This window comes from Erpetoichthys calabaricus, chromosome 5 (assembly GCF_900747795.2).
Source record: "Erpetoichthys calabaricus chromosome 5, fErpCal1.3, whole genome shotgun sequence".
Lineage (NCBI taxonomy): Eukaryota > Metazoa > Chordata > Cladistia > Polypteriformes > Polypteridae > Erpetoichthys > Erpetoichthys calabaricus.
In genome coordinates, this window is record NC_041398.2 from 243,145,315 (window position 1) to 243,169,597 (window position 24,283).

Below are 24,283 nucleotides of genomic sequence, written 5' to 3' on the forward strand. Positions count from 1 at the left end.
TAGATAGATAGATAGATAGATCGATCAGAGGCACTATATGATAGATAGATAGATAGATAGATAGATAGATAGATAGATAGATAGATAGATAGATAGATAGAGAGGCAATAAATGATAGATAGATAGATAGATAGATAGATACATAGATAGATAGATAGATAGATAGATAGATAGATAGATAGATAGATAGATAGATAGATAGATCGATCAGAGGCACTATATGATAGATAGATAGATAGATAGATAGATAGATAGATAGATAGATAGATAGATAGATAGATAGATAGATAGATAGATAGATGAAAGGCACTACATGATAGATAGATAGATAGATAGATAGATAGATAGATAGATAGATAGATAGATAGATAGATAGATAGATAGAAGTGAAAGGCACTATATAATAAATACTAATCTTGAAAAGAAAGGTGCAAGATACAGTAGATGCAAAAGGTAGCTATATAATAAATAAATAGATATGAAAGGCACTATATACTGTACAATGTAGATAGGTCGAGGCAACCTATAATAAATCAATAGAAATTAAAGGAGCTATACAATAGATTGTTAGATAGATGTCCAAGGTACTATTTAATAGACAGATGGATGGAGAGCCAAATGTGAAAGGCACTATATAATACATAACTAGCTCTTTATTGATTTTAAAAAGAAAGGTGTGATTGATAGATAGACACCTGATAGATAGAAAGGTACAACGGGCATAATACTTACAGTAAATACAAAATGTGCTGTACAGTAGATAAATAGATGGTACTTTATTTGTGACTGTATAGTAAGTGGTATTGGCTGGCTTGTCGTTATTATTCTACAGGGTGTCACGCATGACCATCTGGGGGTCACCTTCCTGGCTCTGTCCATGTGAGCAGTACCCCCCCTAAGACGAGAGGGGGCGCTGTCACTAACACTGTCTTTTCCACTACCTGCAGTTCTGACAGGCAGCCCAATGGAGAAGCCTAGCCCCGCCTTCACCCCGAAGCAGGCCACACCCCTTTGGGGTCAGGAGGCAATATAAAAGGGTGATCCCCTGAGGCCCACTTTGAACCAGCCAGCAATGGAGACGGAGCTCCCACTGATGGGATCCTTTTACTTGTACTGGGCTAAAGTTTTTGTGCACCTGTTATTTGTGCTCAGAGCACTGGACTGACTTCTTGTTCTACAATTAAATGGCTTAGCCCAGCTTGTGCCCCGATTATTTTCTTGGCTCCTTCTCAGTCTGCTCACTTTTCACAAGGGTTACTACACAAGTGATAAGTTTGGAATTTGATCCCAGGACTCTGAAGTTGTTAGCCCCCAAGGTGTATTTGTTCCAGTTGGACTCCAGCCTGGTGATTCCCTCCGAGTGTGTTACTGGTAGGGATTGAACTGGAAGCCTTGGGTTTGCTAGTCCAGCGTCTTGTCGACTACACCACACAACCTGCTTTTCTTGTCAATCTGAGCCCCACTTCGACTGTCGTAATCTTCCTTTGCATGTTAGCTGTCAAGTCTGAAAGTGTCCACTAAGCCATAAGTCACCCGTGTGACGATGGAGCTCTGACTTGCGTAATTCCCAAACTTGTTCCTATTTTTGGGCTGCGGTTGGTGTGACTGAAGACAACTGAGTTACTGCAGACTCACTTCTCACCCACAGGCATTGCAAACTGAAATTTTCAGCCTTCACCTGATCTTCACTGGCTAATCCTACATTTTCAGTTTCCTGTTTTAAGGCTTTGGACTTCAAAGCCTGAGGTTGTGGGTTCAAATCCCACTACTGACACCATGTGACCCTGAGCAAGTCACTTGATCTGCCTGTCCTCCTGTCGGAAAATGAAAAAAAATGTCACCAACTGTATCTCAGATGCTGTGAGTCACCCTGGATAAGTAAAAGGAGAAGTAATGTGGCCCCCTAGTGGCCTATTTAATCACATACTCCAGTGCTGTGTCACTGAGTGATCTGCAGTGAGTCGCTTCACTTACCATTGTTACCTGTAAAGCACCTTAGCAAGGCACTATATAAGGTAAAGCTTGTTTATTTCTTTCATGTTTGCAGTTTCTTCTAAATGAACTGATACTCAAGAGCCTTCTTTCTGAATCATGTCCACAGCTCTGGGGTTAGTTTGGGTGCCATGGGGGATGTCACATTTGTCACGACTCCTGGCTTCATGACGCTTCCTGTGAGGTGGTGGCTTCTTCTTTGCCCTGCGTCTGTGTGGGTTTGTCAGCGAACCCCAAAGTGGCCCAGTATGAGGGAGTCTGGGGGTGCCCATGACTGAGCTCTGGCATCCAGTTTAGAGAAAGGCAGAGGGTCCCTGTCACCCTAAACAGGACAATCCAGATAAACTGTGACAGCAGTGCTTTCAGCTTTATTCTTGGCGTTTTTTGAAGCCTCACTAACAAAATGAATGATACATTAATTTTTGTCATTTTTTCAGTAGAGGCAAGATATGGTCTTGCATAAAGTCAAGTCAAGTCGCCCACGTAACACCTGGCTGCAGCAAATAGTGGGTCATTTCCTGAGGGTGGGAATGGACCACGTGTCTGCCTGGGGGGTTGCCAACTGGGATCCTGAGTTGTTTTGTCGTGTAGTGGGTATGGCAACGCACTGCACCAGTGCATGTTCCCCAACTTGACTTGACTTGGCTTTCAGTAAGCTAACAGACCACAAGATTCGTATCACAGAATAAAGAGATGAGCAAGAAATTGGAGTCTGTAAAAATTAAAAATGTATTTGTTTAGAATGAAAACCATCTTAAATATAAGGGCAGCGGAAATAAATCACACAGCTTAGTGGTTAGGGTGCTGAGTAGGAAAGCAGAAGGATGTCACTTCACACCTCCTCTATGACACATAGTGGAAATTCTGAGTATGTACACACCCTATAGTGCTTATATAGTGCCTTTCACATCTATCTATCTATCTATCTATCTATCTTTCTATCTATTTATTTATCTATATATCTATCTATCTATCTATCTATCTATCTATTACATAGTGCCTATCTATCTATTTATCTATATATCCTGCCGACTACACTATCTATCTATCTATCTATCTATCTATCTATCTATCTATCTATCTATCTATCTATCTATCTATTATATAGTGCCTTTCCTAGCGATTTATTTATCTATATGTCTTATCCCGCCGACTACACTAAAATTAAAACCTATCTATCTATCTATCTATCTATCTATCTATCTATCTATCTATCTATCTATCTATCTATCTATCTATCTATCTATCTATTATATAGTGCCTTTCCTGTCTATTTATCTATCTATATGTCTTATCCTGCCGACTACACTAAAATTAAAACCTATCTATCTATCATATAGTGCCTTTCATATCTATCTATCTATCTATCTATCTATCTATCTATCTATCTATCTATCTATCTATCTATCTATCTATCTATCTATCTATCTATCTATCTATCTATCTATCTATCTATCATATAGTGCCTTTCATATCTATCTATCTATCTATCTATCTATCTATCTATCTATCTATCTATCTATCTATCTATCTATCTATCTATTATATAGTGCCTTTCTTGTCTATTTATCTATCTATATGTCTTATCCTGCCGACTACACTAATCTTTTTTATAGTGCCTTTCATGTCTGTCTGCCTATTAGAAACTCAGTCAGGTGACTTACTACCGGCTAGTGGACTGAGTGTTCATCTCATGTCGTTAGTGAGAACTTCAGAAGATCCAAGCCCACGGCAACAGGTGATGACAGCCATTCTAAACATGGCCCCTGTGTATAAATAACAATTGCCTCCCCGCTCCCATCTTCTATTAATGCCATTCTGTCTGAACTAAAGCTCGTCAATTAAACAGACTCGCTCATCTCCAATGCCATCTGTTAAAGTGCAGTAGCTGTCTGCTGCTACGGGCGCCCTGGGAAAACGAGCAACTTCAATGTGCAAGCAAATCCTGGCTGAATTTCGCCATTTCAGTCCTGTGAAAAAGTAAATGCACCCCATGGAAATTGATGCCTTTTTCTAATATTTTTTAAACAGTCAAACTACAGATCTTCATACATACAGTGCCCAGTGGCTTCATTAATATAAAAAGAACTGATGAACAGAATGCAAACTAAAAGAATCAAACTAAAAATGACATACAAAAAATCTTACTATAATAACAATGTTCATTTCTCTTTAATAGAATATTACATGCTAATATATTTTTTAATATTAATAAGTAGAAGAATAAAACTAAAATTACAAAGTAAAATACTTATACAGTAATACAATAGTAGCAATCTTCCTTTACGTTTAATTGATATTGCATATTCATATTTATTTTGGCAACAATATTTTATGATTCTTTCAACTCATAAAATTAATATATTTATGAATTGTTATTTATCTTTTCTATGTGTGGTGCTAAAGAACTTAAAAAGGTAAAAACAATTCCTAGAGACATTAAATCAGTGGTCTTGGTTGAATAATGAAGAATCTGCCTTAATGAAGGGATTAAGTGTCTGTGTGTCTACGGTATGTGTCCATGCAGTTGCTGTGTCTCTGTCGTTCCAACACATGGTGCATCACAAACATTAACACTGCTTTTATGAGTTCCGTAGCAAATGGCATATAACAGAGACATAAGCATTGTATTTTTCATTCCAACAGATGGCACATCACAAACATTAATGCTGCTTTAAAGAATCTATTGCTAAATGGCATATAGACAGACATATTTATTGTATTTCTCAGTTTAACATATGGCGCATTGCATTCAAAAATCCACGGCCAAATTGCATTTTACAGAGACCTAAGCTTTGCATATGTCATGCCAGCAGATGGTGCACGCAAACATTTGTAGTAATAAAATGCACTGTATGTGTTATTCCAACATATGTCTCATCATGAACATTTACACCACTTTAATGAATCAATTACTATGTAGCATATAAGACAGACATATTCATTGTATTTGTCATTTTAACAGATGGTGCATCAAAAACATTAATGTTGCTTTTACAAATCCCATACCAAATGGAATATCACAGAGACATATGTAGTGTATTTGTCATTCCAACAAATGGCAAATGCACTAATACTGTATGAAAAAAGATGGCGTGTGACAAACATTAAAACAACTGCTATAATGGGTCCCAAACCAAATAGTATAAAGCAGAGACATATTAATTCTATTTTCCATTCCAACAGATGGTGCATCAAAAAATATTAACACTTTTTTTCCAAATCCAATACCAAATAGCATATAACAGATACATATGCATTGCATTTGTCAATCCAACAGATGGTATATTACAAACATTAATGTTGCTTTTACGAATCCCACACCAAATGGAATATAGCAGAGACATATCTAGTGCATCTGTCATTCCATCAAATTACAATTGCACTACATATGAAAAAAAGATGGCATTTCACAAACATTAACACTGCTTTTATAAATCCCAAACCAACTGGTATATCACAGAGACATATGCATTCTATTTTTCATTCCAACAGATGGTGCATCAAAAAATATTTATACTTCTTTTCCAAATCCCATACCAAATAGCATATAACAGACACATATGCATTGCATACCCATATGCATTGCTTTTGTTATTTCAACAGATGGTGCATCACAAACATTAACATTGCTTTTACAAATCTTATACCAAATGGCAAATAACAGAGACATAAGCATTGCATTTGTCAATCCAACAGATGGTGCATCACAAACATTAACACTGCTTTTATGAATCCCAGACTAAATGGTATATCACATAGACATATGCATTCTATTTTTCATTCCAACAGATAGTGCATCAAAATATTTATACTTCTTTTCCAAATCCCATACCAAATAGCTTATAACAGACACACATGCATTGCATACCCATATTCATTGCACTTGTTATTTCAACAGATGGTGCATCTTAACATTAACATTGCTTTTACAAATCGCATACCAAATGCCAAATAACAGAGACATAAGCATTGCATTTGTCATTGCAAAAGATGGTGCATAACAAGCATTTGTGGCTATGCATTTTCACACTACAAATGTTTGTGTTGCACCATCTGTTGGAATGACATATGCTTTGCATTTTATTACTACCAGCATAATCATTCTGATAGATGATACACTACAAATGTTAACACTGAGGTCTATGTTGATTATCTAGATTTCCACCCATCTTAGACGGCTAGCACAGGTCCTACACCACTCAGTATTCACATAGGTCGCAGTCAAAACAACTTTCACTCACTGTGAGCAGCTCATGGTTCTGGGCACTCATACTGGGGGCAAATGCATGTCACCTCTGTCTCCTTAGATGTTTTTTGCTTCCACACATATTCAAGAGAAGAGATACAAACGTTCATCGACCAGCTCTTTGCGTTTCCACAGAATCGAAACGTGAACAGCATCCGTATTCTTTAAAAAAAAATGGAAATTTTATTTGAATAAAGAACAATATATGGGGGTCCTGCCCAGACCCCTGGGAATCACCAACCTTGGGGAATCTTAACCCACACACCTCATTGGGTCTGACAGTGTCTACGGGTAAAGGTGATGTCCTTGAATTAATGACACCTACAATCGACATGGCATGTTCAATCTTATAATCTAAATGAACAACAGTGCAGATTTGTCACATGGAAGAAGTAAGCCCACCCCTCCGCCAAGGGTGGACTCACTTTTTTCCCCCAAGTACATTTTTGTCAGATGGGCACATTTTCCTCAGGTCTGTCATCTTCATCTGTCCGCATGAAGCTCTAATGCTTGTCTGTTCAAAAACGTTGAAAAAGATTAACAGTTTCCATGGGGTCTGCTTACATTTCACATAGCCGTACGTGAAGGGCCTAACGGTAAAAAAGAGGGTCCTGCCAAGTGAGGACTTACTGTATGAAGACGTGCCGAAGTAGAATAAAATAAAAACACAAACAAATGATAGAGGAATTTATACAGGAAGAGAGAAATTTAAACAAAACTCAAACTGCTTCCCCGTAGCCAAAAGGAAATGAGTCAAGTGAATCAGTGGGCCGCTGGCAGTCTTGATGACACACCGGTCACCCGCTGCTCATGTGAAGGACGGGTCCACATGTTCTCACAGCCGTCCATTAAATATCTGCTTCAGGTTTGACCCTCTAAGTCTAGAAATAAATACGAGTGCAAATAAGGGAAAGAAAGTGGAACCAGCTTGGCAGAACAGAAGACCCTCATGTTGGCAATGCATACTTTATTGCTGATTAAATCTGAAATGAATACATTTGTCATTTGGGTGGCACGGTGGTAGCACTGACTGTTTCCTTGCGCTGAGGGTTCACATCCTGGGTCCTCCCTAAGTGAAGTTTGCATGTTCTCCTCGTGTCTATGCCTAGGGTGGTGGGTTGTGCTCCAGTTTCCCCCCACAGTCCAAAGACATGAAGATTTAGGTGAACTGATGATCCTAAATTGGCCCTACTGTGTAGTTGGGGTGTGTTTGCCCAGCGTCCAGTCCAGGGTTTGTTCCTGTGCCAGCTGGGATAGGCTTTGGCAGACCCCCAGGACCCTCTGTTATTTTCACCAGTCACTCAACACGCCATAACCCAGCATGACAAAAATGACAACATATTTTCAGAAAAGGCTTACAAGTTTATTAAAAAATGAAAAACTGAAATCTCTCCTTTCTAGAAGTATTCGGAGTAGTATGCACTCCAAATTGGTGGGCTTGCTGAACTTCGTTGGCCTGTTCTTGTCTCCATTGTTCTGATGTTCTAAAAACACAGGCCAAGCAGAATGTAATTAACAAAAATAGCCTTAACCTAAATTAGTTGCTCAATAAGGAATAAAAGAAAGGGACATAAAACAAGACGTTGAACCCCCCCCCCCCCCCCCCCACAATATAACTTGAACCAATCAACACACGATTAGGGTCTGTGTTTTTTAAAACTCTCCATTTTTCGCCCCTCCATGCTGCTAACACTGAGCTGGGATTTGAATCACAGGAGCAAATCCACCAAGGAATGGCCGCAAAAGAAGAAATGGAGGGCTGGCGCTGGGTGTGGGAATGACAGGTAATCAAATCGGAGATGGGATACCAGCTGGGTGGTCCTGTCTAATAAGGAAAATCGAACAAAAAAATGTGGCTTCAGTAAGGAGCTCACTTGGGCTCCATGCTGTGGAAAATCAGGGTTGGTCACTGGAGCTTGGTGGTCTGCTCTGCTTACTAATGGCACCTCTGTCCAGGCAGCTGGACCTTCTTATATTACTTGGACTGGAAGGGGCGGAGCTAAGTACCCTCACTGGGCGGGGAGAGAAGCAGAAGAGAATGTTTGTGACCACGCCCCCTTCTCTCTCTCACCCTGCCAATGGCATCTCCTTGTGGACAGACAGGCCTTCTTATATTACATGGACAGGAAGGGGTGGAGCTAAACGCCCTCACTGGGCGGGGAGAGAAGCAGAAGAGAATGTTTGTGACCACGCCCCCTTCTCTCTCTAAGCCTGCCAATGGCATCTCCTTCTGAGCAGACAGGCCTTCTTATATTACATGGACAGGAAGGGGTGGAGCTAAACGCCCTCACTGGGCGGGGAGAGAAGCAGAAGAGAATGTTTGTGACCACGCCCCCTTCTCTCTCTAAGCCTGCCAATGGCATCTCCTTCTGAGCAGACAGGCCTTCTTATATTACATGGACAGGAAGGGGTGGAGCTAAACGCCCTCACTGGTTGGGGAGAGAAGCAGAAGAGAATGTTTGTGACCACGCCCCCTTCTCTCTCTGTCACTCCACCAATGGAGCCTCCTTCTGGGCAGCAGGGCCTTTTTATGTTACACAGACTGGAAGGGGTGGAGCTAAGTACCCTCATTGAGCTGCACTTCCAGATTCCGACTTCCAAAAATATTCCTTCAGGTGTCCCGACTGGGTTCCCATGCAAGGATCAAACTAAAAATGACACCGATTGCATGGGGGATTGAACTGCTCCCGACTCCTGAATATCTCTGATTCTTTCATTAATTTACACTGTCCAGGTACAAAGTCATTTATTTGCTTCATCACATTGGCCCCCTGTCTGGGTAATGGCTTCCTTTCTTTTTTGCCCGGGATGTCCGTTCTCCTCCTACGAAGGAAAATACAGCAAATCCCAGCCAACACAGGGCACAAGGCAGGAGACAAACCCCGGGCAGGGTGCCAGCCCACCACAGGGCACGCACACAATTTAGAATTGCCAATGCACCTAACCTGCATGTCTTTGGATTGTGGGAGGAAACCGGAGTACCTGGAGGAAACCCACGCCGACATGGGTCTCCTTACTGCGAGCCAGCAGCGCTACCTACTGCGCCACCGTGCTGCCCAACTTGTCCATCACCACTGCCGATAAGAAAGGGCTCAGAGCTGATCCCTGATGTAATCCCACCTCCATCACTCAATCAATCATCATTCAATACCACAACTCCTCTCTCCAGTCACCCTGTCATATGCTTTCTCCAGGTCCACAAAGACGCAATGCAACTCCCTCTGTACTTCTCTGTACTTCTCCATCAACATCCTCAGAGCAAACATCTCATCTGTGGTGCTCTTTTTTGGCATGAAACCAATCTGCTGCTCACTAATCATCACCTCCCTTATTAATACAATACAATTTACAGTGAATCCGGACAGTATTCACAGCGCATCACTTTTTCCACATTTTGTTATGTTACAGCCTTATTCCAAAACGGATTAAATTAATTTTTTTTTCTCAGAATTCTACACACAACACCCCATAATAACAACGTGAAAAAAGTTTACTTGAGGTTTTTGCAAATTTATTAAAAATAAAAAAAACTGAGAAATCCCATGTCCATAAGTATTCACAGCCTTTGCTCAATACTTTGTTGATGCACCTTTGGCAGCAATTCCAGCCTCAAGTCTTGTTGAATATGATGCCACAAGCTTGGCACACCTATCCTTGGCCAGTGTCGCCCATTCCTCTTTGTAGCACCTCTCAAGCTCCATCAGGTAGGATGGTAAGCGTCGGTGCACAGCCATTTTAAGATCTCTCCAGAGATGTTCAATCAGATTCAAGTCTGGGCTCTGGCTGGGCCACTCAAGGACATTCACAGAGTTGTCCTGAAGCCACTCCTTTGATATCTTGGCTGTGTGCTTAGGATCGTTGTCCTGCTGAAAGATGAACCATCGCCCCAGTCTGAGGTCAAGAGCGCTCTGGAGCAGGTTTTCATCCAGGATGTCTCTGTACATTGCTGCAGTCATCTTTCTCTTTATCCTGACTAGTCTCCCAGTTCCTGGCTCTGAAAAACATCCCCACAGCATGATGCTGCCACCACCATGCTTCACTGTAGAGATGGTATTGGCCTGGTGATGAGTGGTGCCTGGTTTCCTCCAAACGTGACGCCTGGCATTCACACCAAAGAGTTCAATCTTTGTCTCATCAGACCAGAGAATTTTCTTTCTCATGGTCTGAGAGTCCGTCAGGGGCCTTTTGGCAAACTCCAGGCGGGCTGCCATGTGCCTTTTACTATGAAGTGGCTTCCGTCTGGCCACTCTACCATACAGGCCTGATTGGTGGATTGCTGCAGAGATGGTTGTCCTTCTGGAAGGTTCTCCTCTTTCCACAGAGGACCTCTGGAGCTCTGACAGAATGACCATCGGGTTCTTGGTCACCTCCCTGACTAAGGCCCTTCTCCCCCGATCGCTCAGTTTAGATGGCCGGCCAGCTCTAGGAAGAGTCCTGGTGGTTTCAAACTTCTTCCACTTACGGATGATGGAGGCCACTGTTCTCATTGGGACCTTCAAAGCAGCAGACATTTTTCTGTAACCTTCCCCAGATTTGTGCCTCAAGACAATCCTGTCTCGGAGGTCTGCAGACAATTCCTTTGACTTCATGCTTGGTTTGTGCTCTGACATGAACTGTCAACTGTGGGACCTTATATAGACAGGTGTGTGCCTTTCCAAATCATGTCCAGTCAACTGAATTTACCACAGGTGGACTCCAATGAAGCTGCAGAAACATCTCAAGGATGATCAGGGGAAACAGGATGGACCTGAGCTCAATTTTGAGCTTCATGACAAAGGCTGTGAATACTTATGTACATGTGCTTTCTCAGTTTTTTTATTTTTAATAAATTTGCAAAAACCTCAAGTAAACTTTTTTCACGTTGTCATTATGGGGTGTTGTGTGTAGAATTCTGAGGAAAAAAATGAATTTAATCCATTTTGGAATAAGGCTGTAACATAACAAAATGTGGAAAAAGTGATGCGCTGGGAATACTTTCCGGATGCACTGTAGGTGTCTATCGCCCAAAATCACATAAGAAGTGCCACAATGGGCTTTAACAGGCCCTGCCTTTTGACAGCCCCCCCATATGCCCCAAACTTGACTCTCTGAGAAGACCAGAAAAAACTCTCACAGGGTAAGAAATGAAAGAAACCTTGGGAAAGGCCATTCAAAGAGAGACCCCTTTGCAGGTATGTTGGGCGTGCAGTGGGTGTCAAAAAGGGGGGTTAATACAGTACAACACACAAAACAGAACACAAGTCATCCTCAATGCAATATAACAGTAAAATAAAACGATTACAAGTACAGAGCAGAATTTAACAGGAGACGATATCCCATAATAGGATTTGGATTTGTTCAGAGTCCTAGAGACCTCGGCCATCAAGCTGCCTTCCCCTATTGGCCATTCCATAGCTGAGTCGGCCCTGGCCCAGCCAATCCGATGAAAGGACCTCTCTGCAATCCTCCATCAGAGATGACTTTACCTTAAGTAGGCAGAACAACTTGGCAGGTGGGCAGTGGGCACCGAGTGCCACATTTGAGTCCCGAGAAGAGAAAATGGAACAGGTGAGGGTTAGTAACAAATTAAACTATCATATTACTTCTGTTTTAGTGCTAATGACTAACAACAGAGATGATGCAGTCTGTACAATTAATCAGCAGCTCTAGTCAGGGTGTGCTACAGTAAACTGAAGTAGTGAGTCGTCAGCCGGGATTTAAAAGCTGAGACTGAAGGGGCATCTTCCACTACTCTTTCCCATAACTTCATGCTGTGGCTCATCAATTTTATCCCCCTGTCGTTACTACAGCTCTGCACATCCCCCTTATTCTTAAAAATTGGTACCAGTCCCCTTCTTCTCCACTCCTCAGTCATCCTCTCACTTTCCAAGATTCCATGAAATAATCCACCGTCATCTCTCCTAAACACCTCCATGCTTCCACAGGTACCTCCTCTGAACCAACGCCCTTTCCATTCTTCATCCTCCTCTTCATCGCTGTCCTTACTTCCTCCTTGCTAATCCGTTGCACTTCATGATTCGCTATCTCCACATCATCCAACCTTCTGTCTCTCTCATTCTCTTCGTTCATCAACCTCTCACAGTACTCTTTCCATCTTCTCAACACACACCCCTCACTTGTGTTTCCATCTTTATCACCCTAACCTGCTGCACATCTTTCCCAGCTCGACCCCTCTGTCCAGCCACTCCACGCTACAAAATCCAAAACCATCTCAGGAGGACACGCGGCCAAGCAAAGGCAAACAAGCGGCTATAGTGTTGACCTCAAGCTGGAGATGACCCCACTCGGCTAACGAGAATGACCGCCCTGGGCCGAGTGCCACATCCGGCGTGCGCACAATTTGAGGGCCATCTTCTCGTCCCCGTGTAACTCCGAGTCAAAGACGCAATGAGCAGAGGCCATATCAGATGGCGATGCGCTTCGTTTGAAAAGGGAACTCGATCCGAGGAGACGCCACAGATCTGACCTAAGGGCTCGGCTCGCTCGGCGTCTGGCAGGGTTTTGGAGAAACTCGTAATTATAAACACGTGAAGCGGTTTGCCGCTCCCTGGAGCACTTGATCCGTTGAAAAATGTAAATTGTTTGGACTCTGGTCCTCGCACGTTTATGCAAAAAAAAAAACACGGGCCAACCTGGATTATGTGCACACGTTGTGAAATATGAAAACCTCTTCATCTTAGCATCTGAAGAATTTAAAGAACTTCTACCTCCGATTTGAACTTTAGGACCTCCTGATATTAGAAATTTTCCTAATTTTTCACGGGAGCTTAATTTGAAGGGGCTGGCCAGAAGGATGGGACGCCATTTCTTCTCTGAACCCACTTACATCAGGCAAATTAAGATCGGCACTGAAACCGATGGCAAAGCAGGTGCTAATCCTGGTTGAGATGCCAGTGTCACACTGGGTTAGCCTAAAGTCATGTCGTTCCCAAACAGTCCCCTAGGCTGATGTTTACTCAGCTATGTGGACCTCTTTTGGATAAACGTGTCTGCTAAATGCAGGGAGATTCCAGCTTGACTGCTGGAATGGAATTGCACGGGTGACGAGTGATGTCGGGGTTTTCTCCAATCTTCACGCTTAGAACTGAGGCCAGACCAGTTCCTTTCTCATAGTCTGAGAGGCCCTGAGGTGCCTTTTTGCAAACTCTGAATGTTCTTTCACCTGTCGTCTGGCCACTGTGCCATAAAGCCCAGAATAGTGGAAGTATTACAGTGGTGGGAATCCTTCTGGAAGTTTCTCTCATGGACACTTGCCAAGGTCACTTCGCCCCTGATTGCTCAGTCTGCCCCAACAAGCTCTGACCAGTGGATTGTTACAGTGGTAGTTGTCCCTCTGGAAACTTCTCCCATCTCCACGCAGGTTCTCTGGAGTTCAGCCAGAGTGACCGTCGAGTTTTTGGTCATCAAGGTGCTTCTCCTAGAGGGTGGCCAGCTCTAGGAAGAGTTGTGGCTGTCCCAAATCTTTGTCCATATAAGAATTACGGAGACCACTGTGATCTTGGATACCTCCAATGCTGCAGATGTGTCACCAGTAGCGCTCTCCAGATCCTGTCACCAAGCTCTGATGGCAGGTCCGCCGATCTCATGGCTTGGTTGTTGTTCACATGTGGAACCTTCTATAGGCCGCTGTGGGCCTTTCCTACTCACTCACTTCAATTTGTGGCAGCGTGCGCCGTTTACAGCACATTAGCTGCACCCAACACGTGACAAGCAACCCAGATTGGGACCCCAGTGACATCTCAGCACCAGGTGAGGTTTTTGTTTTTACGGTGGCTGGAGTGCCAGTCCTGCCACCAACCCCCATGTTTCCCCTGTAAATTGGAGGACCTGGATTAACGTCATACCCAGGACGACGCAATTGCAGGTTAATTGTAGGGTCACTTCTGGTGTTTACGGGATATAAACTGTCAACTTTCCGACTGTTGGCACAGATCCCTAACCTCAGAGCCACTACCCCACCCTTACAACTAAACTAACCACAGGAGGACTCCGAAGTGTAGAAACATCTCAATGATGGTCAATAGAATGGGATGCACCTGAGCCAAATTTCAAGTGTCATAGCAAGAGGGTCTTATTCCTTGTGTCAAAAGTTTTTATTTTTAATAAGGCTGCAAAAATTCCTAAAATCCCAGTTTCGCTTTGTCATTCTGGGGTATTGAGTGTTGCTGAACGAGGGAAAAAAATGAATTGAAATGATTTGGGCGCAAGGCTGCAACAGAACAGAATGTGAAGAAAGTGAAGGGTCTGAATGCTTTATGAAGGCGCTATAGAAAGAAATGTTCTTGTTGTTGTAACTTTTGGAAAGGACTCACTGTGACAAAAATATTTGCTGGACAAATATGTGATAACGGACTCTTAATGGACGAACTTAAAAAACATAAAACGCTCCCTCTTTCAAATCAGTTAACGTGAATGTTACGCCATTTTTCTAACTTGCTATAAATAGCTTAGCTGTACAACAGCTGGCATTCTGCCCGCTCCATCCCGTAACAGACAGGAAACAGACATGAGTTGATCCCTCATCATTTATTAATCTGAACAGATTGTGGATATTGCTCTCATTTTTTATTCAAGCTTGAAATATTACTTCAGACTCTCTTCCGCTGAAGTTGCCCTCCTCTGCAGATCTTCATAACTACACTTCCTCTGTTCCATCTGGACGCCATCACCACATAACCATCCTGTTAACTGCATTGTGACTGTGGACTTTCAGAAATGTTTGCCATCATTTGGTCCTACCGTCTGGGTACTAAAGAACCAAGCTATACCTCATTTAGCACCATTCTTTCAAAGTTAGAAATACGGTGCCACGCAGTCTGCCTTAAATAAAGGATATGTGTCTGTGTGTCTGTGTATCCTGACATTCCAACATATGGCGCATCACAAATATTTGTAGTAATAAAATGTATTGCATTTGTTGTTCCAACAGATGGTTCATCGCAAACATTTGTAGTAATACAATACATTGCGGGCAGAACGGTGGCGCAGTGGGTAGCGCTGCGGCCTCGCGGTTAGGAAACCCAGGTTCACTTCCCGGGTCATCCCTACGTGGAGTTTGCATGTTCTCCCCGTGTCTGCATGAGATTTCTGCGGGTACTCCAGTTTCCTCCCACAGTCCAAAGACATGCAGGTTAGGTGCATTGGCGATTCTAAATTGTCCCTAGTGTGTGCTTGGTGTGTGTGTGTGTGTGGGTGTGTTGTGTGTGTTCGTTCCCTGTGGTGGGCTAGCGCCCTGCCCAGGGCTTGTTTCCTGCCTTGCACCCTGTGTTGGCTGCGATTGGCTCCAGCAGAACCCCGTGACCCTGTAGTTAGGAAATAGCGGGATGGATAATGGATGGATGGACAATACATAGCATTTGTCATTCCAACAGATGGTGCATCACAAATATTTGTAGTATTAAAACGCATTGCATTTGTCATTCCAACAGATGACGCATCACAAACATTTGTAGCAATACACTGCATTGCATTTGTCATTCCAACAGATGGATCATCACAAACATGTGTAGTAATACAATACATTGCGGGCAGCACGGTGGCCCAGTGGGTAGCGCTGCCGCCTTGCAGTTAGGAGACCCAGGTTCGCTTCATGGGTCCTTCCTGTGTGGAGTTTGCATGTTCTCCCCATGTCTGCATGGGTTTCCTCCCACAGTCCAAAGACATGCAGGTTAGGTGCATTGGCGATTCTAAATTGTCCCTAGTGTGTGCTTGGTGTGTGTATGCCCTGCGGTGGGCTGGCGCCCTGCCCGGGGTTTGTTTCCTGCCTTGCACTCTGTGTTGGCTGGGATTGGCTCCAGCAGACTCCCGTGACTCTGTAGTTAGGAAATAGCGGGATGGAAAATGGATGGATGGATGGACGGACAATACATTGCATTTGTCATTCCAACTGATGGCGCATCACAAATATTTGTAGCAATACACTGCATTGCAATTCTCATTCAAACAGATGGCTCATCACAAACATTTGTAGTAATACAATGTATTGCATTTGTCATTCCAACAGATGACGCATCACAAATATTTGTACTATTAAAACGCATTGCATTTGTCATTCAAACAGATGGCTCATCACAAACATTTGTAGTAATACAATGCATTGCATTTTTCATTCCAACAGATGACGCATCATAAACATTTGTAGCAATACACTGCATTGCAATTCTCATTCCAACAGATGGCTCATCATAAACATTTGTAGTAATACAATGTATTGCATTTGTCATTCCAACAGATGACGCATCACAAACATTTGTAGCAATACACTGCATTGCAATTCTCATTCCAACAGATGGCTCATCATAAACATTTGTAGTAATACAATGTATTGCATTTGTCATTCCAACAGATGACGCATCACAAACATTTGTATTAATACAACGCATTGCATTTATCAATCCAACAGATGGCACATCATAAACATTTGTACTAACAAAATGCATTGCACTTCTCATTCCAACAGATGGCTCACCACAAACTTTTGTAGCAATACAATGCATTGCATTTGTCATTCCAACAGATGGCACATCTGAAACATTAGCACTGCTTTTAGAAAAGATTAGATTAGATAAAGTTTATTAATCTTATAGGGAAATTCAAATGCATACAGCAGCAGAAACATAAAAAGTAAGAATACAGACTCACAGAAATACATGAAATCAATCAATTGGTAAATAAATAAATAAACTTAACAAGTACATTGGGTGGAAGCACTGAATTGCTCACAGAGGCACTTCTTCGCACACCTTTGTACAATTAGCCATGGCTAAAAGTTCTCCAAGAGAGTGCTTCCTTGAGGGGATGGAGGGGATTTTTCATGAAGGCATCCGATTTTGCCACAAGCCTCTTTTCCACAACAGCTCCATTATGCCCATCATTCACCCTCTAAAGGATCAGGCTTTCCTGATAAGTTTATTAGGGCATTACACATATTTTATGCTCAGGTTGCTTCCCCAAGAGACTGAAGTGTACACCACCACACTGGCTACTATGGACTGGCAGTACATCTCCAGCAGCCTGCTGCACACATCAAAAGACCTGAGTCTCCTTAGGAAGTACTTGGCCCTTCCAGACCAGTGCAGCGTTTTAGGAATTCCATTATCAAATGGCATATAACAGAGAAATGCACATTGCATTTGTCATTCTAACAGATGGCTCATCACAAACATTTGTAGTAATGAATTTAATCCATTTTGGAATAAGGCTGTAACATAACAAAATGTGGAAAAAGTGATGCGCTGTGAATACTTTCCGGATGCACTGTAGCAACTTCGAGGGGATCCCGCGAACCCTCAGGGTGTCCCACAGGGCAGCTCGATCAACTGAGTCGAACGCTTTATGAAAATCGACAAAGGCTGCAAAGAAACTCTGCTGATATTCACGTTTGCGCTCCATGAGAAACGTCAGTGCCAGGATGCGGTTGATGGTCGACTTCTTAGGCGTAAAACCAGACTGTTCCTGTCACTGGTAGGTGAGCAAGTGATCACAGATCCTATTGAGGATGACACTAGCAAGGACCTTACCCGACACCGAGAGCAGTGTTATCCCCCTGTAGCTGATGCAATCCAGGCAATTCCCCTTCCCTTTCCAGATAGATAGATAGATAGATAGATAGATAGATAGATAGATAGATAGATAGATAGATAGATAGATAGATAGATAGATAGATAGATAGATAGATAGATAGATAGATAGATAGATAGATAGATACTTTATTAATCCCAGGGGGATATTCACAATATACAGATAGAGACGACAAGTCCCGTTTTCCAGTCAGTTTGGATGATGGCAGTCTCCCAAATGGAAGCAAAGATTGCTTGCAATGCCAGGAGGACAGCCTTACCACCAGCCTGGAGAAGTTCACCCCGGATACCACAGATCTCTGCAGCCAACACCCCCAGCCCCCCCCCCCCTCACCTGTGCAATCTCATGAGACTGGGGGGGTTCACAGATAATTGGAGGATCAGCCTCAAGAACTGTGGGGTTGGTGTTGCATCTGTTGGTGAAGAAAGATTCACTGATCTTGACCGGAGTCAATTGAGGCTCTGATCGGGGCGCTTGAGAGACTGAGTGAGAGATCTGAATGTCTGGGCTTACGAGTGTCCTGGATAAAAACCAAAGAGCCAGGCCTTTAATGACCTCTTGGGCACGGCCATCAGCAGTGTGTCTGTTTGAGGAGAGAGTGTCGACCTCGTCGAGAGGTTTACTCACCTTATCAGTGACATTCATGTCTCTGGTGACTCTTCCTATGAAGTCAGTAGACGGATTGGGAGAGCTTGGGGGGTCATGAGGTCACTGGAAAGGGGTGTGTGGCACTCCTGATATCTCTGTAAAAGGACGGAGGTCCAAGTCTTTAGAGTCCTGGTGCGTCCTGTCTTGCTATACGGTTGTGAGACACGGACGCTATCCAGTGACCTGAGATGAAGACTGGACTCCTTCAGTACTGTGTCCCTCCGGAATGTCCTTGGGTACCGTTGGTTTGACTTTGTGTTGCTCATGGAGTCCCGAATGAGGCACATGACCTACATTGTGAGGGAGCGTCAGTTATGGCATTACGGCCATGTTTCGACATTTCCCCGAGGGTGATCCAGCTCGTAAGATCCTCATTGTTGGGGACCTGAGTAGGGATGGGAATTGATAAGATTTTCACGATTCCGATTCCATTTTCGATTCTGTTTAACAATTCGATTCTTTATCGATTCTCCTATCGATTCTTATTTTTAAAAAAGGAGAACACACAGGTCTCTTAGCTTAGAACTTTGTTTTATATCTTATCTTTGAACAAGATAACCTTACAAACCCAACAGTGAGATCTTAAGAGATCCACAGCCTACGGCTCCTCGATGGGGTGCCACGGGGTCCCCAGAAAAAAATGTGTAAATGTAAAATAATAATAAAATAAATATTCTTCTGTAGCAATAACAAAGTATAACATAAATTATTCTGTGGCAATTACACAAGAATGTCCAGTAACATTTACACTCTCCTTTTTAAAAGTATATATGAGCTGAGCACTCAAAAATAAAACTACATCAGCCAGCAACAAATACAATCAACTCAAGTCCAATGGAACTGTGCACAGTGCAATTCTGCAACCATCAACTATTTTGACAGCTACATCCATGTTGGCCGCATTATCAACAGTGGCTGCCACAACCTTGTCTTTGATACCATACTCCTCCAAGATCTCATCAATCTCCTCTGCTACAGCTGTCCCTGTCTGTGCCTGGTACACTGGTTTGGTTTTGAGGACTTTTTCTTGAGCTTGGCCATTCCTGACATAATGCAGCGTTACTGTGAGGTAATGATCTTGACTAAAACTTGTCCATCCATCAGCAGTGACGGCTGCCTTCAACACGTTTCAGCTCAGAAATGGAAACGGATGAAACATCTGGTAAGAGGAGAACATGCAACTTTGACATTCCCTGACTTAGCCTACAATTAAACACATTCACGTACCGAAAATCGGGGGCATCTACTGTGGCAAATGGGTGCAAGCCTTTTACCACAAACTTAGTCACTGCTCGGTGACATTCGTCTATCCTGGCCTGTGTCATTTTACTTTTCCCCGCCTCTGTGAAAGGAGAAGCTACCGGTAGACTGCAGCGAGAACTACCAGCATCTGAGACAGCCAGACTCTGTCTGCCTCTCTCGTCATGGTCATCTAAATGCAATGCACAGTAATAGCAGGTTTTGCAATAAGGCAAATCGCGCTAACATAATATGCAATGTTAGTTGATTAGTTACCTGCTGTATTAACGGGAGAGGACGTGCAAACATTACCGCTGCTGCTGGGTTGAGATTCACCAGTCCGGAGCGGATCAAAAACACAACATTCATTTAAGGTTATCGCGTGTTTTGTGAGCAAATGCTTTTGCATATTCGTAGTGTTTCCTCCCTTTGATGAAATATCTACTTTGCAAGTATTGCAAGTTGCCCTGTTGTCATCCTTTCTCGTAAAGTATAACCAAACTTTTGAGCATTTGTGCCGCTTTGGCGCCACGTTTCCTGCTGGGTAAATGACGCTACACAACGCGGTGACGTCATTTGAGGCGACTGGAATCGATAGGGGAATCGTTTGCAAAAATGGCAAACAATTCCAAGGAATTGAAACAGTGGGAACCGGTTCTCAACAAGAACCGGTTTTCGATTCCCATCCCTAGACCTGAGTGGCTGGACCAGGCCAAGGGGTCGCTCACGTAACACCTGGCTGTGGCAGATAGAGGGTCATTTCCAGAGGGTGGGACTGGCCCATGTGTCTACCTGGGGGGTTACAAACTGGGATCCCGAGTTGTTTCGTCGTGTAGTGGGTGCAGCAACGTGCTGTGCCAGTGCATACTCCCCAACTTGACTTGACATTCAGAAACACAAGTAAGACATTGGGGGTCAGTGAACCAGGAGAGTCGGGGTCATCAGGCGCTATTGATAAATACAGTTGTGTGTCGTGTAATAACGAGACAAGAAACATACAAAGGTTTGGGGTTTCCGGCCCTGTATATGGTACAGAACTTATTAAACAAAAAATGAGGTCAGTGCTATGACTTCTGGTCATTACAAAGAACACCCTCCTTTTGCATAGGGGGAACTTAAATAAGGAGGGACTGGGAACTGATGACTGGAATGTTGGGAGGAACCGAAGTGTGTTATGGGAGCCGTGACGTCATCAAGGAGAGACCAGAGAAAGGGATGGAATGCGGAAGTGGCAGAGCGTGGTTTAGTGATTCCGGGGAAAGTTATGGCGGCGTTGTTTCCCGTTTTTCTGTGGGAACAAGAGAAAGAAAGGTTAGCACCCCGCCTTGATCCCCTGGCACGATGTGTTACGCTGCTCGTCGGGTCTTTTCGCGGCTCCCCAAGCGCGCGTGCACGACAGTCGTCAGCAGAGCTGTGGTGGCTCACGTTATGCCTTGAGATAATCGGACCTGACGGAAGCATGGAGCGGACCCCGGAGATATCCTTGTGGACCACCATGTAGAATATCAGGTGTCTTTGAAGTATAATTACCACAACTAACAAAGAATTTTCTACCTGCCAGGTAGGATTCAAACCAATTTAAGACCCTGCCAGAGAGGCCCACCCATTGACTAAGGCGATTTCTAAGAATATTGTGATCAATGGTATCAAATGTGACACTCGGATCTAAGAGGATGAGAACAGATACACGACCTCTGTCTGCAATGACCCGCAAGTCACTGACTACTTTAACGAGTGCAGTTTCTGTGCTGTGATATGTTCTGAAACCCGACTGAAACGTATCAAGAATAGCAGGTTTATTGAGGTGGTCATTGAGCTCAGTGAGCTTGTCTAGGATTTTACTTAAGAAAGGCAGGTTAGAAATACAGTAATCCCTCCTCGATCGCAGGGGTTGCGTTCCAGAACCCCCCGCGAAAGGTGAAAATCCGCGAAGTAAAAACCATATGTTCATATGGTTATTTTTATATATTTTAAGCCCTTATAAACTCTCCCACACTCTTATAAACATTTCCCGCACAATTATACAGCATAAACCCTTTGTATTCTCTTAGATACTAGGGGGCTCCGCCCCCTGCTCGCTTCGCTCGCCAACCCCTGGTGTTGGGTAACCCGAAATACATTGATGTATGTAGGAGATATATTGTCGTTGATAGATTGCGACATCTGGATCTAACACGTAGATTTGTGCATATTTGCATTCGTGATTTGGCTCAGGGTGCACTGTTCCAAGCCGATGTAATATTTGTCCACATACGCGAAAGCAGTATGGGCCATTGCCAGCTGGTGGCCTGATATTTACCCCGGTAGATGCAAAAGCAAATGAACTATTGTAGGATCCAATGCAGTCCATAAAGTTTTAACTTTCGGGTACATTGTTAGTTAGAAGCTTCCGTAGACATTCAGGAAAGTCATCTAAAGGAGGCAGTCTAACCTGACCCCTTTGACAACAACGTGTAAACTCATTAGTTGTATTGCCAGTTGTTTGTTCAGGGAAGTTAAGTGAATGACAATGACAGCAAATGATATTCATTAATCCTAATGAATGTTCACTAATAGAATACGTTGTCAGCTAATTGGCGGAATTGTTTAGCGGCTGTTTGTCGTTCCTTTCTTTGCCGTTGATCTATTGCCTCTGCTGTTTGAGAGTCGCGTTGTAGGCACCTGCGTTCATTAATTGTATTCAGGCGGGCTCGCTTCTGTATGTCCGTCAGTTGAGATGTTTTGTTTTGGAGCCGTGACTCCTTTGGTTGCGTTGTTTGAGAAGTGCGTTGTAGGAGCCTGCGTTCATTGTTTTTATCCAGGCGGGCTCGTTTTTGTAGCCCTGTTAGTCGAGCTCTTTCTTTTTGGAGCTGTGCCTGCTTTGCTTGTGGCATTTCAGACACTCGTTGTAGGCGCCTGCATTCATTGATTCTATCCAGGTGGGCTTGTTTGTGTATCTCCGTCAGTTGTGGTCTTTCATTTTGAACGCATGCCCACTTTGCTTCCGCAGATTCAGATGTGCGTTGTAGGCGTCTATGTTCGTTGTATTTGTCCATGTGGGCTCGTTTTTGTAGCTCCGTTAGTCGAGCTGTTTGGTTTTGGAGCCGAGACAGGTTTGCTTCCGCGGTTTCAGACGTGCGTTGTAGGCGCCCACGTTTAATGATTTTATCCATGCGGGCTCGTTTTTGTAGCTCCGTTAGTTGAGCTGGATCGTTTTGGAACCGTGACCGTGACTCCATTAGTTATCCTTTGTCTACCATTAGTAATATGGATAATTGCACTTACTGTTAATACAGAGCGTTTTCTGTGGTTGTACTGTTAATAATGCATCACTGTAATGTGATTCACATATGCTATATGGTTTGGACGTGTGTGGATGCCGTACGTTTAATACGGAGAGTTCGTTTATTCTTATTACCCGGACCATGCTGTGTAGTGTGGACGTTTAGTTCAGAAGCGCGTTGTAGGCGCCTGCGCCTTTCGTACTGTCTTTGTGGACCTTTGCGGACTCCGTAGTGTCTTCCGTTTGACTCTGGGGTGCAGTGCAGAATCCTCTTTTCTGTGTGGCTGTGTCGTTAGTCGTTAGCTATGGGCGCGTTGTTGCTTCATGTCTTATTTACGTTAGTTGAGCTCTTTCGTTTTTGAGCCGTGACTCCTTCGTTCACGGTGGATCAGACTTCGCTTCCGGTTTATGAGACGCGCGCTGTAGGCGCCTGCGCAATATGTCTCCTGGTCCATCGCCGTGTACCTGCATCAGTGCCTTCCGGTTTACCATTCTCGGTTAGTAATATGGATTACGTAAGATTCATTGAAATTATGTAGATAGATAGATAGATAGATAGATAGATAGATAGATAGATAGATAGATAGATAGATAGATAGATAGATAGATAGATAGATAGATAGATAGATAGATAGATAGATAGATAGATTTTAATTTTAGTGTAGTCAGTAGGATAAGACATATAGATAAATAAATAAATAGGAAAGGCACTATAGTATTAGCAATTAGGAGACCTGTGGTTCGCTTCCCAGGTCCTCCCTGCGTGGAGTTTGCATGTTCTCCCCGTGTCTGCGTAGGTTTCCTCCCACAGTCCAAAGACATGCAGGTTAGGTGCATTGGCGATCCTACATTGTCCCTAGTGTGTACTTGGTGTGTGTGTGTGTGTGCCCTACGGTGGGCTGGCGACCTGCCCGGGGTAGGATAGATACTTTATTAATCCCAAGGGGAAATTCATAAACACACTGTTTATATACAGCAAAACCTAAATATTATTTTAAAGATATCGAGCGTCTCCGATATCATATATGTTACAGCCATTACAACAGGCAGGCCACCAGCAATAAATACGTACAATGCAAGAAAAATTGTATACAGTAAAATGTGTGTACAGTGATACTAAACTATGTACATGTAATAAGTACTGTACATAGAAAATTAATTATGTTACTCACCAACAATGAAATGGCATCTTGTCCGATAACAATGAGTTTAATTTTACTGCACAACAAAGGAGAGCATTACAGCTCTTCAAAAGGAGCCTCTTCAGGCGACTGTGTAGCACCGCCGTTGTTCTTCTTCCAGCACTCTTCAAT